The following is a 17,508-nucleotide window of genomic DNA, read 5'->3' as shown; positions in this document are numbered from 1 at the left end:
GTAAATGGAAAGTCTCCCATTAATTAAATGCAAACTTTTCAGGCCTCCGGTGCACAAGAACAAATACAAGCTTTATTCCTGGCTCTACTCTATGTCAGCTTCAGTTTTAACCTGTTAGTGCCTCAGTTCACTCTCCTGTAATGTGCACACAATATTCCTTATTTGCCTTACAGGGCTGTTGTGAAGCTGTTTTGCTGCTAGAACACTTTCTGCTTTTCACATGTTATATGTAAGAATCTTTATACATTTTCAGCATTAGCGCCGCTGACATCCTGGGAGCTTATATAACTCAAATGCCAACATACTTGGCATCTCCAAGTTCCTGGGTTATCTTCAGTTCAGAAGCAACTTCAGGCATACTCTTTACTGGGAGCTGGAATCTGCCACTAGAAGAGGGAACCTGAGATGGAACAAAAATGTCAGACACAAAAACGAGCAGGTAATGCAAACTTTTCTAAGCCCAGGAGCTATCAGAGGCTGTTCAAATATTAGTCAACGTTCAGGTCACATCATAGTCTCTTTCTGATTGTGCTTTTTCTCTTTTTGGTGACTAAGTGCAAAGGGGAGGGGTGTTTGAAGCAAGCCCAAGGCTAGGCGAGGGAGTATGGCTGAGAGACTATGACAGAAAGTCAGTAACCCCAGAACTGTGCTTTAAGAACTTTTTTTTAAAAGGGAAAAGGGATGATAAATGAGAGGGCAATATACCCCAGGGATTGGACATCAATTTGTTGTCCTGGAAATGTATTTTGTTAATATGTGACACTATTCAGGGAAAGCATTACACTTTTCTGTCACTCTCTCTGTATATGTATATTTATATATTATGTATATACATTTTAAATTAATTGTACATTTAAAGACCTTTATTCAGAGACTATACTGTTTACATTGCAGGCACATTTTCTGTTTTTCATTCTTCTTTGTTTCTTTATTACTTCTGACATTTCAGTGAAAACAGGATGCTCGTTCCTTAAGAGTTCACCTAAAGCTGCTGTGTATTCCCTACATATATCCAGAAAATATCCCTTCCTAAAGCCATATAAGACCAGAAAATCATACCCTCCATTTTCAAAAGCAAAGGAGGCTCAGAAGTGGCAGTTCTGGGTTGCAGCATTGTTCTCCTGTGTACTAAAATAAATCCACCCATGAGGCTGTGTCTTATGTTTATTGGGAAAGTGACTGTTCTTGTTATTCCTCCCCCACACCCAAAAAAAAAGAACACATGGAGAGCAGCCTGAGCCAAAAAATGAACCAGAACCAAACCTGGATCCACATTTAATTTTGCAATTTGAATTGAGCTCTAGTTAGCAATATTTCTGACAAAATGCTTATTTTAAAAGGTATGACAAGAACCAACTGTGCATGTATGCATGAGATTGCAATAAGAGGCAAGCTAAAGATACTATCATGGAAAGGTCCTTTGAAAAAATAATTACTATGTCAACTATTTTGTGCAAGAAAATATTTTTAATTACCTCAGAACTCCCACTTGTTACAAAATGAGGTGTCTGGGTCTTTAAATTTCAACTGGTTACATAGAAACACTCAATTTATCTCAACAGTCTAGGTTTATTTTATCCACAGTATTTACTTGCACAGAAACTACAGTGTGTCAGACTTTAAAATCAACAGTATTCTTCCCTGTTTTTCTCTGCAGTGTTTCCGTGTATGGCCTGCCAGGCTTGACACTCATAAATCTAGTAGAGTTCAAGACTATATAAATAAATAAAAGCTGACAGCCTGTCACCTGGAACAGCCAGTCTTGTTTTTATCACATTGCAATAGACATTTGAGTTTGCCTGAGGTTGACCTTGAGTTTGCAGGTGGTTTGGGAAGCTATTTACTAAGTCTACTGGGGTGGGGGGTGGTGGTGGTGGTGGAAAGTAACAGGGAGCCTAAAATGAACTAAACTGAAAGCTATGACGCTGCTCTTTAAACAAAGAATATTGCTGACCCATGTCAGAATATTGCTATTCTTTAAGTGCCATATTCTAGCTTCTGTGGCATGGATATGCAAAGTAGTGTGGGCTAGAAGGGATAAGGACACATTCCCACTTTCATTCTGGTGAAGGAGGCAGCCAGAATCTTACATGTCTGTGAGTGAGTATCAGTGGGGATATGGAGCAATGGTGCATGTTACCAGACATGGGCACTGCAAAGAGTATGAGGGACTGATCTAACTCTTATTGAAGCTCCTAAATTGTGACCTGGTCTTCATGTGGTTGCATAGGCTGGGGGAAGAGGGAGGAAAGGTACACCTTGTGCAGCCGGCAGAAGGAGGTTCAGTTCCTGAACTCAGAGAAGTGCAAGGGTTACCACCAGGATGCCCCCCATCATAAGGAGTCTGAGGGGGAACAAAGAATAGGCAGGCACATGGCTCCCCTCACATACAGACATTCATTCTGTGAAATATACAGCACAGCTCAAAAAGGGTGTAGACTGGATAGTGAAATACTCCTCACCTAGTGAAACTGAAGAGGCCTGGGAAGTCTTGTGCCTCCCTGAGGTAAATTTCCCTTTAGGCTGTGCAACTCTGCACCACCCCCAACAAAGCACAGTGGAGCCCTTCATTTGAGTTGAGGACTTGTATTTAGAGAGGGGGAGCAGAGCCACTGTGGGGGCTGCTTTACTTTGCACTTTACCACTCCCATGTATTGTTTACTTTTCTTGCCTCAAAGCTGCCCTTTGTCCCCTCAGAGTTATACCAACTTACATCTCCATTGACTTACCAATGTATGATATACACTGCTATTTAGCCCACCTCTGAATCTGGCCCCCTGACAGTAAGGAGGGGAGTGGCACAGAATGCTGGAGACCAAAAAGGGATAGATGTGGCCAGGGTTCTTCTCACCGCTCCTACTGCCACACTTGCCCCCTGGCCAGCAGTCTGGTGCATGTACCATGGGTATAACATGTTGTATCCCTTTAAACACCTGAAAGGGTATAACCATGGGTGCATTCCTTTATCATCTGTAGGCAGAGCCTCTCCAGCCAGTGACCCTCTACCCCAGGCACGAATGTTACAGTGGGTTCAAAAACCAAATTCCAGCCCTCAGTGTCATTCAGTCTACCAAAGTTAATTATTGGGAACAACTGTATTTCCCTCCTTGCATAAAAATTAGCAGCATCTTTGGACAGAAAGGAGCCACAGTGACATATTCAGGTCACTCCAGTGACACAGCTCATAGGAGTTTAATTTGAACTTTAAAAAAGTTTGATTACAGCCGTGAGGTTTTATTGGCATTTCACACTAAATAAAGTAGCATGACTAAGTTCTCACCTTCTGCCAGCTTGTCTTTCTTAATTTATACTTATGAAGACAGAAAACAGCCTCTTAAGTTCCAGAAAATTTAGTGACTAGGAACATAAAGTGTGTATCATTCAGAATTGACCTAATTTCAAATAGACTTCATAACAGTTACATAGATGAACAAATCACTGTAGTTCTCCTTTTCACCCAGAGTTGTTCTTCAGAGAAGTTGCCATCAGAGGAAAAGTGAGATAATAGTAACCATATTTTCATTTTAATATCTAGGAGAATGTACTACTCAATCACTAAAATGTTAGTTTCTTCATTAAAAAAAAAAGATTGTTTCATTCATGGTGCTTACAATAATTGGGCCAGTTTCTCAGTTATGCTAAGACCCTTTTAAACCACATTGGTAATATTAGAAAGGGCCCTTAAAGGAGATGTAAATATAATTCAAGACATTAATGATAATAATACCACCTCTTTAGACTTCTGTCTGACTGTCTCATACAGTGTTGTACTTTATATTTAAGACTTCATAATACCTCTAGGAGTAAACAAGTGTTATATCCATTGGTGAACATGGAAAAACCAGTGCACACAGGATAATCCCTTTGTCCTGGGTGAGCAAACAACTTCTAAAAACAAATATGATCTGCATATGTAAAAATTGTATAGCAAGGCAGCCAGCCATCTGAAATTGAGCTGAGTGGGGAAACTGGGCTGAGTGAGAGTAGGTGTAATCACCAATGTTCTTCACTCTATTTAATACATTGTTTTGTTGTTAGATTACAGTTTCTTTGACATTTTTCCTTCTAATGGAGAAAGACAAATTGCTAAGTATATTGTGGAAGTAAGCTGAAGGAGAGAAAGCAAACTGTTGCTATTCTAAATATAAGATAAGAGGAACAGTGAGAAATGGAGAGATACAATACAGAAGGGCAACTAGCAAGTAAGAGGATTTGGGTACAACAAAGAGAGTTCTAGTCCTTTAATTTCAGTTGAGTCATATTTAGATAGGAAGAATCAAATAATTCCTGAAAATGTTAAAAGTTCAATGGCAGGGCAGGCACAAAGTAAGCTCAGGAAGCTCAACAAAAGAGAGTGGTGTCTAATGAAACAAACATAATTCAGTGCACAGGGTGCATATCATGGAGCAAAAATCATGGAGCAGGTCCTCAAAGAATCAATCCTGAAGCATTTGCATGAGAGGAAAGTGATCAGGAACAGCCAGCATGGATTCACCAAGGGAAGGTCATGCCTGACTAATCTAATCGCCTTTTATGATGAGATTACTGGTTCTGTGGATGAAGGGAAAGCAGTGGATGTATTGTTTCTTGACTTTAGCAAAGCTTTTGACACGGTCTCCCACAGTATTCTTGTCAGCAAGTTAAGGAAGTATGGGCTGGAAGAATGCACTATAAGGTGGGTAGAAAGCTGGCTAGATTGTCGGGCTCAACGGGTAGTTATCAATGGCTCCATGTCTAGTTGGCAGCCGGTATCAAGTGGAGTGCCCCAAGGGTCGGTCCTGGGGCCGGTTTTGTTCAATATCTTCATAAATGATCTGGAGGATGGTGTGGATTGCACTCTCAGCAAATTTGCGGATGATACTAAACTGGGAGGAGTGGTAGATACGCTGGAGGGGAGGGATAGGATACAGAAGGACCTAGACAAATTGGAGGATTGGGCCAAAAGAAATCTGATGAGGTTCAATAAGGATAAGTGCAGGGTCCTGCACTTAGGACGGAAGAACCCAATGCACAGCTACAGACTAGGGACCAAATGGCTAGGCAGCAGTTCTGCGGAAAAGGACCTAGGGGTGACAGTGGACGAGAAGCTGGATATGAGTCAGCAGTGTGCCCTTGTTGCCAAGAAGGCCAATGGCATTTTGGGATGTATAAGTAGGGGCATAGCGAGCAGATCGAGGGACGTGATCGTTCCCCTCTATTTGACATTGGTGAGGCCTCATCTGGAGTACTGTGTCCAGTTTTGGGCCCCACACTTCAAGAAGGATGTGGATAAATTGGAGAGAGTCCAGCGAAGGGCAACAAAAATGATTAGGGGTCTGGAACACATGAGTTATGAGGAGAGGCTGAGGGAGCTGGGATTGTTTAGCCTGCAGAAGAGAAGAATGAGGGGGGATTTGATAGCTGCTTTCAACTACCTGAAAGGGGGTTCCAAAGAGGATGGCTCTAGACTGTTCTCAATGGTATCAGATGACAGAACGAGGAGTAATGGTCTCAAGCTGCAGTGGGGGAGGTTTAGATTGGATATTAGGAAAAACTTTTTCACTAAGAGGGTGGTGAAACACTGGAATGCGTTACCTAGGGAGGTGGTAGAATCTCCTTCCTTAGAGGTTTTTAAGGTCAGGCTTGACAAAGCCCTGGCTGAGATGATTTAACTGGGAATTGGTCCTGCTTCGAGCAGGGGGTTGGACTAGATGACCTTCTGGGGTCCCTTCCAACCCTTATATTCTATGATTCTATGATTCTATGATTCATATGATTTCTTTCCAGCATAAAGATGAAGATTTCCACTGCATTCAGTGCAAGGTGATTGCACTGCTGGGGGCCAAGGTGAGGAAGCCCAACTCCCTTCTTCTTGCTGCAGAAAAGCCAGCCCTAACAAAACAAAACAAAAAAAAATCCTTGGCTTCACGTACAGCTGGAGGCATTAACTTGCACAAGCCCTTTATTTTCAAACCCACTAGGTACTCAAATGGTCTTTCTGAAAATACTTTAGTATCCTTTAATAAGTCACTCAGTGTGTAAGTACCTAGAGAAAAAAGACAGGGTCAAAGCAGATTTGGGACCAGAAAGGAATTTTCCCCAGGTCAGATACATAGGGAACTTGGGTTTTTTTTCATCTTTCTCTGCGGCATGGGGCACAGGTCATTGGCTAGCATCATCTTGATATATCTCATTTAATGATTCCTCTTACATTGAAGAGGCCTCAGGCATTAGTGCACCTTGGTTTCCTGCTGTTCCCTGCGTATGGCACACAATAGTTTAGTCTCCTGTGGTCTGTAATACTTTGGTCTAATTCTGGTTGTTGGGTTTGGTGCAGGGGACCTGGAGTGATGATTAATGGCTTGTCATATACAGGGAGGTCACACTAGATGATCCATTGGTCCTTCTGGCCTTAAACTCTATGACTCAATGAGATATGTATGTAACAATGAAAATCTACTCAAAATCACATGCATTTGGTGTCACACTTCCTGGGGGTAGCCAGGGCTATGAATCACCTCATTACCACCTGCCCTTGTCTGTGCCTGCTATGGGTCAGTTTCTCAACTCCTCTAGCCACAGGCAACACAAGCACTACCCTCTAGCTCTCCTATGCAAGCCCTGCTGCCTCTTTACGGGATAGAGATTGTCACATTCCAACCCTCAAGCCCTCTGAGTTGGAGCATCCAGCCCCAGGGCCACTGGGCACTTGCAGTATTCACAGATTTGTTGCTTCCAAATGAGCACACTCCTGTTTATCAGTTCCATCTCAGATCGCCTACCGCTTAAGACACAGCACTTAGATATGTTTATGGTGAAATCAAGTATACATTTATTTAACAGAGCATAGAGATTCAAGTGATAGCAAGTAGAAGTACTGGAGACAAATGGTTACATATAAAATAAAATCATAACATGCATTTTAGAACCTAGACTTAATTAATTAGATACTCTTATGTTTTACAGAGTAATGCTCACCCAAAGCCCTGACTGCATTTTACAGATAGGCTTCTTCATGAAAGAGACACTCTCAGCTTGCCTCCTATGTGAAAAACCCCTATGTTTCTATGCTTGCTAAAATATACGCTAACAACCCTTTGTCTTTAGTCATACACAGGACACTCCCTGCTGTTTGTTTCATCCTATGAATTTCCTTTCTTTGTAGGTTTTGCAATCTCTTATTTTGTTTGTGGCTCAGTATGCAAGTAGCTCTACATTATGAGACATACAATACCCAAATGACCCAACAGGGAGATAAACATCTGCTACCTCCTGCTTGAAAGGATTTTTTTCTGAGGTATGTCACCTCTTGGTAATTTGCCTCAACTCCAAGACCTTAAGAACATAATTTTCAGTATAGAGCCATTACTTCTTAAATATTGTCTGTATAAACATTTCACAACGATTATGATGAACAGTGGGATACTGGCTCTCAGTAAAGACCTTACATATTAACTTTTGTTGAACTATTATGCATATATCTGAAATGGGTATAACCCTATTCATCTCCTATTGGCAACAAGAGGTCCATGGGTCACAGCTGGGTTTCTTGAGTTCCATTATGACCTCAAAATGGCCCACTATTTGATGTCAGTGTTCGCAATAGTAAGAAAAAAATCAGGTAAAGATGACTTTGCATTATGGATGTGGGTATTAGTTTTTATTTTTCTCAGTTTTTCCCCCCATGTTTTGCAGTATAAAAATAGCTATTTTTATTAAAAAAAAAACCCACTGACTTAATGAAAGAGTCTAAAAAGAAGGAAACATTTAGAATGTTGGACAGCAATAAGCCGTGGGTAATAGGGTTTTTCAAAAACAAATTATGCCAAACCAATTTAATTGCTTTCTGTCATGCAAAGATAAGTGGAGAGGATAAAGGTAATGCTATAAGCACAGTATAACTTGGTTTAGTTAAAACATTGACTACAGTTCCATGCTACATTCTCATAGAGGGAAAAAATATGTGAATTGGATTGTCCTATATATGATAAATAAGTAACTGCTTGAATCAGACTCTTGGAATAATTACAAATACAAGAAAAGCAGGGTTCTGTACATGTCCATCCTTAGACCAGTGCTATTCTTCATTAACAAATTAGCAACCTGGTTATTACTTGCTTCTGGCGTACAACTCCACAGAAGTAAATGGGAGTTTTCTATGTATGAAGTTAGAAGATGACATGTAGAGAGTCCACTAATCACATTCATGGACAGATCTGAAAGATTGCATATACTCTGGAAGATAAAAATATAGTACAATACTGATAAATTGAAGAAATCAATCTAAATAAATAATATGAGATTAACTAAAGTGGTTTGTAGAATGTTCACATAAGAAGGAATAAAGGAAGTAATTACATGCACAAACAATGCATGTTAACTGGATAGGCAGAGAATGACTGGAGGATTATGATGAGTGATATAACAAATGAGTTGTCAATGTGTTTCTCACCCACACACGAAACAAATGCTAAATTAGACTTCACAAAGAAGAGCAGTTTTCTACTCAGAACTGGCTTGGTCTTATATGCTTAATTAAAAAAAAAGATTACATAAAGGGACCCAAAATAAAGCCTCAGATCTGAACATCTCTGCACTTTTGTAAAATTTAGAATAGTTGAATGGTTGAAAAAAAGAATCACAACAAATTTTCAAGGTATTTCACTGGTTTATCAAAATGTTGCCTACATTACAAAAATTCAAACAGCTCTTGTTGCTTGTTTAATAAAAAAAAGATAATTTCTTTGAATTTATTTTTGCTCCCTTGAACATTTAACTTTGCAACCAAAAAGGTAATGGAAACAATCTAACTTCAAAAAAATGTGACCAGCTCTAGTTTAAAACCTTCTGCTTGATACTTATTTCCATTGGGGCTGAGGATAAACTTGAGTTTCAAACACCTTCTGTTCCAGAAGTTTAGGTCCAGATCTTGATCCAAATTTTGCATGTCAGACCCATATCTAATTACTATTATTGCACCCCCCCACACACACCCCCAAAAACCCCAGTCCTGATTCTGCTCCCATTGAAATCACTAAGGGTTTTATCACTGATTTCAATGAGAGCTCAATCAAGTGGTTTATTATATTTGTTTTAAATGTAGTGTGAAAGGGAAAATGCTATTTGCTTAGAAGCACACTTTTTAATATGATATTTTACATATTTTAATCAGATACATTTTGCTTGTCTCAAGGCATTATGAATGACAATATCATACCACAATTGCCAGTTATCCATGGGGTGAGTTACCCGAATTTTAAGAGATTAAACATGAACATTAATTTCACAATGCAGAAAAAATATTATTGTAGTGGAATATGGAGAATGAGTTTGGGCACATGTGCCTGCAAAGGCTGGCGGGGGGGGGGAAGATACGTGAAAGGAGGACACTCAGGCCGAAGAATAGTAAACTATGCTTTATTGAAGAAAGGAAGAACTTATGCTCCAATCTGCGCGGGGAGCTGCTAGGACTTGCGGAGGGGCTGCAGGGGACTCTGGCCGTTTGGGACAGCTGACCAGGCAGGACTCCGCCAGGGGAGAGTCCTCTGTGGCACTATATTTTCTGCGCTTATCTCGTGGTTACATGGGGTCAACAGCTGGCCACATTCTTATATGTATGATTTATGCTTATTACATAAACTGACTTGTTTACAGGCAAAAATATGCTGAGCTATGCTACAATGTCTTTTGGCAGGGTCTGTTGGACAAAGTTCATTGAAACTGCCTGCATCCTTCGCTTACATCCAGTCACATACTCAGTCCACCACTTAGCTCCTCGCCAATCTTCCACAACCTTGCCCCTTCAACACAGAAGGCTAATTAATGTTCCTCACAAACCCTATTATTCTTGAATTTCATAATGCAGCAAATTTCTCAAGTTCTGTCATGTGGATGAGTAGAAAACAGCTACCAAAATAACCCTACTAGGCACTTGGGAAATTATTTGGCCATGAAATCACTCACGGCTTTTCATTCACTGTTGTACACATCACAAATTACAGTCTTACGACATGCATATTCACCAAGCATAGGAGCACATGTTGGATGAGTAGGCCTATAAAAAAGGAGGTGAAGCTTGAAAGTACATTTAGAGGAAGATAATGATAGAAACTAGCTGGACAGGCATCAGTCCATTGGGATTGAATCCAACCACTGAATCCCATGTGCTTCTAAATCCCTTGAGTCTGGGAGCGATAGTTTTTCAGTTAAGCTCTTCAGGGACAATGTGGCAGTAAAGTAAGGAACACGGACTTAGCAGTAGAATTTCTTAATCACAAACTCTTTACTCTTTAATAAGCACAAGAGACTATTTCAGATCTATGGAAAAGAACAAACAGTCCTGGACATAACTCCACAACCTGATCTCACCCTTTCTGTGAGTCCTAGTTCTGGTCATCATCCTTAGGCAAGGCAAAGTCTCTCCTGTCTTCACTCTTTCCAACAAGTTCTGCTTGCAGGTAGCAATGGCATGGCCCCTTGCTAAGAAAAGCAGTCACCTTTTACATCCATCTCTGTCCCATTTCTGCCCATGTGCTATGGCGGGGGCAAATGGTGGGGTGCGGGGAGTATAAGCTCCAGCCATCCCTACCCCACCCCCACTGGCTATAGAAAACCCATTGTTCCGGTAAGGAAGAGTTACTCAGCATTCCTGAGTCTCATTGTTAGCTGTCTTGAAGGTATCTGACACCATAGCATGAGTACATAGTATCCAAAATTGACTGACCTTTTCAAGATTAAGTTGGTTTTCAACACCACGTGAATGTCTTTATCCAAGCTGGAGATTATAATACAGAGAAAAGGTTTCAATGAAGATACAATCACCAAATGGCATTCTCAAAACAACATGGTGTTCACACCAAGACACAAACATATTCACCATCTGTCACGGAAGCATTTACAATAATGAAAATCTGGGTCTTACCTCCCCTTGGAATTCTGCTTAGAGGTGTGCAGTCTCCCATTAGCAAAGTCTGTACTGCACACTCATTTCTTTCCCTAAAAGCTGCTTTTCCACAATGAGTTCTGCTCTCGTATAAAGGTAAGGTGAAGTGCAAAGTACCTCAATGGAGCTGGCCAGGAATTTTTTAATTAAACATTTTTTTCATCAAAACTGAAACTTTCCATGGGGTTGCTTTTAACTTGTTTCCTATTTTGAAAAAAAAAATGGAATGGGATGGAATGGGATGCTCTCTTTTTTAAAATAAAAGTTCCATTTTGGGGTGCAAACAATTTTTCATTGAGAAATTTATTATTTCTAGCAAAAGAAATATAAAAAATATCAAATATCCATCAAAAGAAAACATTTCAAAATTATCATAAAGAAACTTTTTAATTGATTTCAGACATTTTTTTTAAAGGAAGATTTTCAGTATGTAAAATCTTCCAGATTTTGACTTTTCCTCCCAATTAAGATGAGAAACTTTTCTGAAATTTCAAAAATTCTCCCAGGATAACTGTTTCATCCCCAGTTCTCCCCACCCCGCTCTAGCTTTTGGTAACTTTCAACAGACATTCAGCAGATTAAGTCCATAACCTTATTTCCTTTCTTGTTCCCTGCATGGCCAATAGAAGTAGGAATTACTCTGGTATCCTAGATTCAGAGTACAGGGATATGATCGTGAGATATGGGTCTATATCTACAATGTCAAATATCTGAAACTGAGTGTCACTACTAGTAACCTAACATGAGAAGCATCTAATTTTGCTTGGTAAAGAGACCAATGCGTTTGTGTTGATGATCTCAGAACCACCATCCCCTCTACTCCTAGAGAAGTGGAGTGAAGATCTCCATGACCCCTATAGTATATGTAGTCATGTCATTATTATTACTTTGTTTTATTTATCAAAATCTCTTTAAATGTTGGAGTCAGAGAAACCTGCCATTTTGTGATGGAGAGTTGGTGCAGTATAATACAAAGGAGACACTTTTGTGTTAACTCTTCACTTTTGTTCTTTCTTAATTTGCTGTTTCCCTGTTCTAAAATAAGTCGTTCAGACTGAAAGTAGAGGGTTGCTTTTTGTGTATGGAAAAACAAAAAACACACACAGACCCCTACACCTCTCTATCTCTGCAGGATAGGGGTGGAAGACTCCCGCTAACAATGACCTCCAATCAACCCCAATCTCTCCTCACAAGGGAAAAACAAGTCTAACCCTGGGACTCCCCAGTTCAATCCTCCAGAGGAAAGAAGAAAATAAATAGCAAAGTATGTGCTATATGTATGGGATCGAGAATGAAGAAAGTTTTAATGGGATACATAACTCCCCAAATACAAATATCTGAGATTGAAAGTCAGGCTGTTCATCCATCCTTACTGGCTATGACACACGCATCACACATATTTGCTTGTTATGTACTTTTCCCCAATGAATAATATCTTTGTTCCTCTAGAAACATTGACTACAGTAAAATTTAAAAGTATATAATAATAAAATCATCAAGTGAAAACCCTCCAATGACATTATCTGGGAATCTCAAATCTATACAAAGAGAAAATCATCAAACAAAGTCATAGTTTACAGACTTTATAACTTTTATTAGTCTAATAAAGAAAAAGGTAGCAGCTTTGTCATTAAAAATCAAATATAGATGACAAAAACACATTGTGGAAGATCAGAGACTATCTTTTTCATTAAAAGAAAAGGAGTACTTGTGGCACCTTAGAGACTAACCAATTTATTTAGTCTCTAAGGTGCCACGAGTACTCCTTTTCTTTTTGCAAATACAGATAACATGGCTGAAACCTATCTTTTTCATATTGGCATTATATTAAGCAAGAAGATATTGAAATTAAATTGTTATTATTTATTTGTATTACTGGACCTAGGACATAGAACCTAGGACCCCACTGTGCTAAGTGTTGTACAAACACAGAACACAAAGATGGTCCTTGCCCCAGACCTTACAGAATAGGATATTCTTTCCTTGTAGCATTTCCTGTACATATGGTCTGCATTAAAAAATCTAGATTGGATGATGGAAAGATTTGCCTAGGACAATAATGGTTTCTAGGGACTAGTATGCTTACAAGAGAAGTGTGGCACAGCACACAAAATCATACTTATGTTGTCATACTGAGAAAAAAAAATACTCCCATATGTCACCACTATACTGGAATCTGCCATTACCCATTGTCTGCCATGTATTTATCCTTAACATGGAGATATTGATATATTTTAAAGGAAAAAATAAACAATAATGGAATTCAGAATTATATTCTTCAGTACCTCTTGAGTAACCTGTCTGGCAGATGCAGGCTTGCCTTACCTGACTTCTGTGATTTGACTGTTGAGTTCATCTTAGGACACAAACCATTAGCAAATGTGCTTTTGGCCCTCTTTGCTTTTAGACATTCCCACCCCCTTTGGGTTGGTTTTACTGTGTTCTGCCACCTGTCTTCTCTGCTCCCAGGTGCTAGCAGCCTGCACTCCGCTCCACAGTGCTCAGATGCAGGCAATGTGTTACTGTGCTTCCCGAGTGTGCTCACTAAAGCCAACCGAATGCAGGCTGCTCACTAGACCAATAAAGTGCGTGTGTGTGACTGAATCCAGCAGCAGTAACTTTATTCAAAACTTTTACCAAACTTGGGTAAACCACCCCAAACTAGTTGAAAATAAACCATAGTGCCAACCTCCTCCACTCCAGGTGAGGGAAGCGACACATTGCAGGAGACATAGTGGCAAAAGCCCTCACCTTGCAATGCTGTACTCAGGTCTAAAGCCCAAGCAGCCCACTGGACTATGGTAACCTCAGTTGAATACTTCCTACCCCACCAACTGCACTGGAACCTGACAGAGTTACAACGTTTGTAATTTAACCGTCCAAACCAGACCTCCAGGATACCAGATGGAAGGTGAAAAATCCCACAGAGCAATTTGTCAATATTGCCATGTGGAAAAAAAAATCCTTTCAGCATCACCAGGGATCCAGAAAGTAGATTAAGGTTTAGTCTGAAACAGGGAATCCACATTGATTACCCTGCCCAGACATCAGACTGTATCACTATGACTCATGCTCACCACCACATAATTACTCGTCTCTGCAAGCTCTGTCCTAACTGCCTTCCAAGCATCTGGGCAGATGAACCGCAGAGATCAAAGCTTTCACTCCTTCAGCCCCACTGATGCATGACATTTCAGGGAATGAGTGACTGCAAGGGCAAATGTTTGAATGCCACACAAACAGGATGAAACTGGGCAGGCCTGCCATAAAAGTATTTGCTCTCAGCATTTTAGGTAATTATTCCAGTAGCCTGAAGATAGAAATGTTCATAAACAATAGGTGGGAGATACCATGATATTCTAGAAAGCATTGTAGTTATATGATAACTTGAGTGTGCTGTTTATTATCATTATTATTTATTACTTTTTTAGTCTGCTGATCATGATAGCAGCTAGATGTTTATTTACAAAGTTCAGAAACATAATTTTCCATTAAATTACCAACAATGGCTAGCTTTAAAGACCCAGTGCTGCTGCCAACAGAAATGCTATCCATCAGATTTACAGAAGTGAAACCAGAAAAAAAACTGAAATACAAAGACAGGCAAGGGGATAACACTATCCTGAGCTAAATGAACTCTAAAGCAGAAACTTGGGATGTGATTACAGTAAGGTTTATTGTTAGAGATAGACCAAGAAGTTAATGTTTGGGAATGAGAGCAAACGGTTATGAGTAGGGTCAGGAAGTTAGCTTCAAGGCTGAATTATGTCTGGGTTTCTGACAACACTCAAATCTTACAATAATTTATGCAACCATATCTGAATCCCAGATGGTTTTGGATGCAAACTGGGAATGAAACCACAACTTTAAATAGGATTCAGAATTTGAATCTAAATTCGATCCCCCTGAATTCAAAGGGATTTGCTGTCAGTTAGCAGCGAAAGGATCCAAGTTAATAGCTGGGTTAAGAACCAAGTTAGTGCAATATCTAAAGACCAACTTTACCCATGCTTAGTAGCACTCATTGAGGAGACTCTCACTGAAATAAAAAAAAAGGTAATATCCAATTTGAGCTAGGGTGGCAGAAACTCTTGGGTTCAATTCTAGAGTCAACATAAGCAAAACTTGATTTGTTGGTAGGGGAGGCTTCAGGACTAGGCCCTATTTGCTTTTGACTCATAAGAAGCCAAAGGAGGAGCAGAAGAGGAGTTGACAGATGACTGAAATGGTCAGTTTTGATGCGGGTGTAAGCCAACAGTAGTGAGAGCAGTAATGAGTAAAATATACAACATTCCTGCAGTCTGATTGACTAAAGTAATTGCAATTCAGTATAATTTTCCACTAACTATGAATGTTCAAATAAATTCCTGTTGATTATTTTTTAATAAAAGATTCTTGGTTACTTAGATATCAATTGCTTTTTTCCTCCAAAAGGAAATGTTCAGTTTCTCAACAGATCCGTGCTTTTGTTTCTATATTGATGGGATGGGAGGACCTAGACTTATCTGTTTTCAGTTAGCATGCTTATTTTACCTATATATTTATATCTGGAGACTGATTTTCTTTTTATGTGCTTTTGGGTACCTGGGATGCATAAGGGCTAAAGTGGTATATGTATATATTATTATTAATGAATATTTCTGCTATTTTTTCAATCATTACTAAATGTATGTTGCACTGACAGCATACCTTTTTATTATAACTGGATACCTATTGTTTTCTCATTGCACCATGAGAAGATCATTAATGGAATTCCTGGAGTCTGTGAACTTTACTCACTCTACACAAGGTATCTCTTGTTAGATAAGAGCTGATCTTATGGAGTGTTGTTAAATAATCCGAGATTCCTTGGAGGAAACTATACTCCCTGCTGTGAAAGGTCTTGGGCACAGGTAATGAATTTTTAATATGATCTGGGTAGGAATTAAAGTGGTCTAAACTACTGAATAGGTGAGTGGTTCTCTTTAAGTGAGGGCATGAAAGTGCTAAATTAATGTGATATAGTTTAAAGATAATAGGGCTTACCAAAAACACTAATTTTATCCTGGTATTTTATTTCCTTCCATCTATGGGGTGGCTGAATAGAATTTTTCAGAAAGTTATGTATCGCTCTTTTTGCTGTTTTTCAAGAAAAATAGTATCTCGTGTTGCAATGCTATTTAAAAAAACCAGAAGCAAAATAACGTATTCCCATGAATTATGTGATGGTGCATTCCTGGTTTATAAAGCTGAATTTCAAAAGGATGATTCTGATACTATCCAGAAATTGGTCAGTATAATTTTTATGACACATTGCTATCTATGCAACAAGCAAGTACGGTTTAAAACATGCATATGAGCATGCACTTTCTATAAAGACCATAAAGTTCATGGGAATGAGCGGAAAGAGAAATAATTTTATAATCAGTAGCAATACTCTGTGCTTGCAGAGCAACTTCAACATGAGAATCTCAAAGCATTTTTAAAATATTAATGATTTAAGCCTCACAATACCCCTCTAAGATAGAAAAGTGTGTTATCCCAGTTTGAGAATGGGGACACTGAAACACAATGAGGTTATGGTTGCCCATGATCAAATGAGAACTTCTTGGCACAGTCACATCTCCTGGCTCCTAGAATTGCATTTTATCTGTCCTTCTTCTCACTTAATTTGAAATGGTGCTTCCATCCCTACCTTAAATATACCATGGCGTGTATTATGCAGGAGGCCAGAGCCAGGTGATCATAACAATCTTTCTAAACCTTTTATCATTTTTGTTGCTCTCCTCTGGTCTCTCTCCAACTTGTCCACATTTTTCCTAAAGTATGATGCCCAGAAATGGAGACACTACTTTAGCTGAGCCCTCACCAGTGCCTGGTAGAGTGAAAAAATGACCTCCATATCTTGCATATGGCATTCCAGTTAATACACCCCAGAATGATATTAGCCTTTGTGATACGGTGGATTAGGCCCTGCCACACCCCACCTCAGAGAAGGGCAGTGAAGAGGGTCCTCCAAGCTCCCTGGAGAGGGTGCATGGAATGCAGCCTATCAAGGCCCAGCAGGCTCATATACAAGGAGGTGCAGGGCCAGAATGAGTTCAGTTTGCTGGCAGGGACTGAGTGAGTAAGAGGTGCTCCTGGTTGGCTGCAGGACCTAAAAGGCTGGACAGATCAGTTGTTGGCAGGGTCCAGGGGAGCCCAAGAGTAGCTCCTGGCTGGCTGCTGGGACTCAACTAAGATGCGCTACTGGGAAATGGCCCAGGGAAACATAGAGCAGCAATTAGTAAAGGGATGCAGCACAAGTCTGCAATACTGAAAGGATCCCTGAGTTGGGACCCGAAGCAGTGGGCAGAACGGGGTCCCCACTACCAGCCATTGGGGGAAGTGGATACACTCTAAGGAAGAGAATTAGAACTGTGAACCCCAGGGAAGGAGGCTGCATTACTGGAACTAACTCAGCAGGGAGCTGTGGTCAGAGAACTGAGTCCAAGTGGGGTGGCTCAGCAGGAAGGCTGGGGTCACTGAGGACTCATGTAGAGGCAAGCAGCCCCTAGGGGAGAAGCTTGGGGTGCTGCTCAGTTCCAGAGGAGGAACCTTGCAATTTA

General features: G+C 40.0%; 1 long non-coding RNA gene across 1 annotated transcript in view; it reads left to right on the top strand.

Moving 5' to 3' along the window:
• The first annotated feature begins 305 nt into the window (after positions 1-305).
• Positions 306-17,508, top strand: part of LOC142073080 (uncharacterized) — a 62,288-nt gene continuing 45,085 nt past the window's right edge. The window contains exon 1 of the long non-coding RNA XR_012669768.1: positions 306-439. This is a non-coding gene — a long non-coding RNA (uncharacterized LOC142073080). The remainder of the gene's footprint in view (positions 440-17,508) is intronic.

The sequence above is a fragment of the Caretta caretta genome, chromosome 8 (genome assembly GCF_965140235.1).
Source record: "Caretta caretta isolate rCarCar2 chromosome 8, rCarCar1.hap1, whole genome shotgun sequence".
NCBI classification, from domain to species: Eukaryota; Metazoa; Chordata; order Testudines; family Cheloniidae; genus Caretta; species Caretta caretta.
The sequence above is the reverse complement of the archived record's forward strand: the minus strand, read 5'-3'. Positions and strand labels throughout refer to the sequence as shown.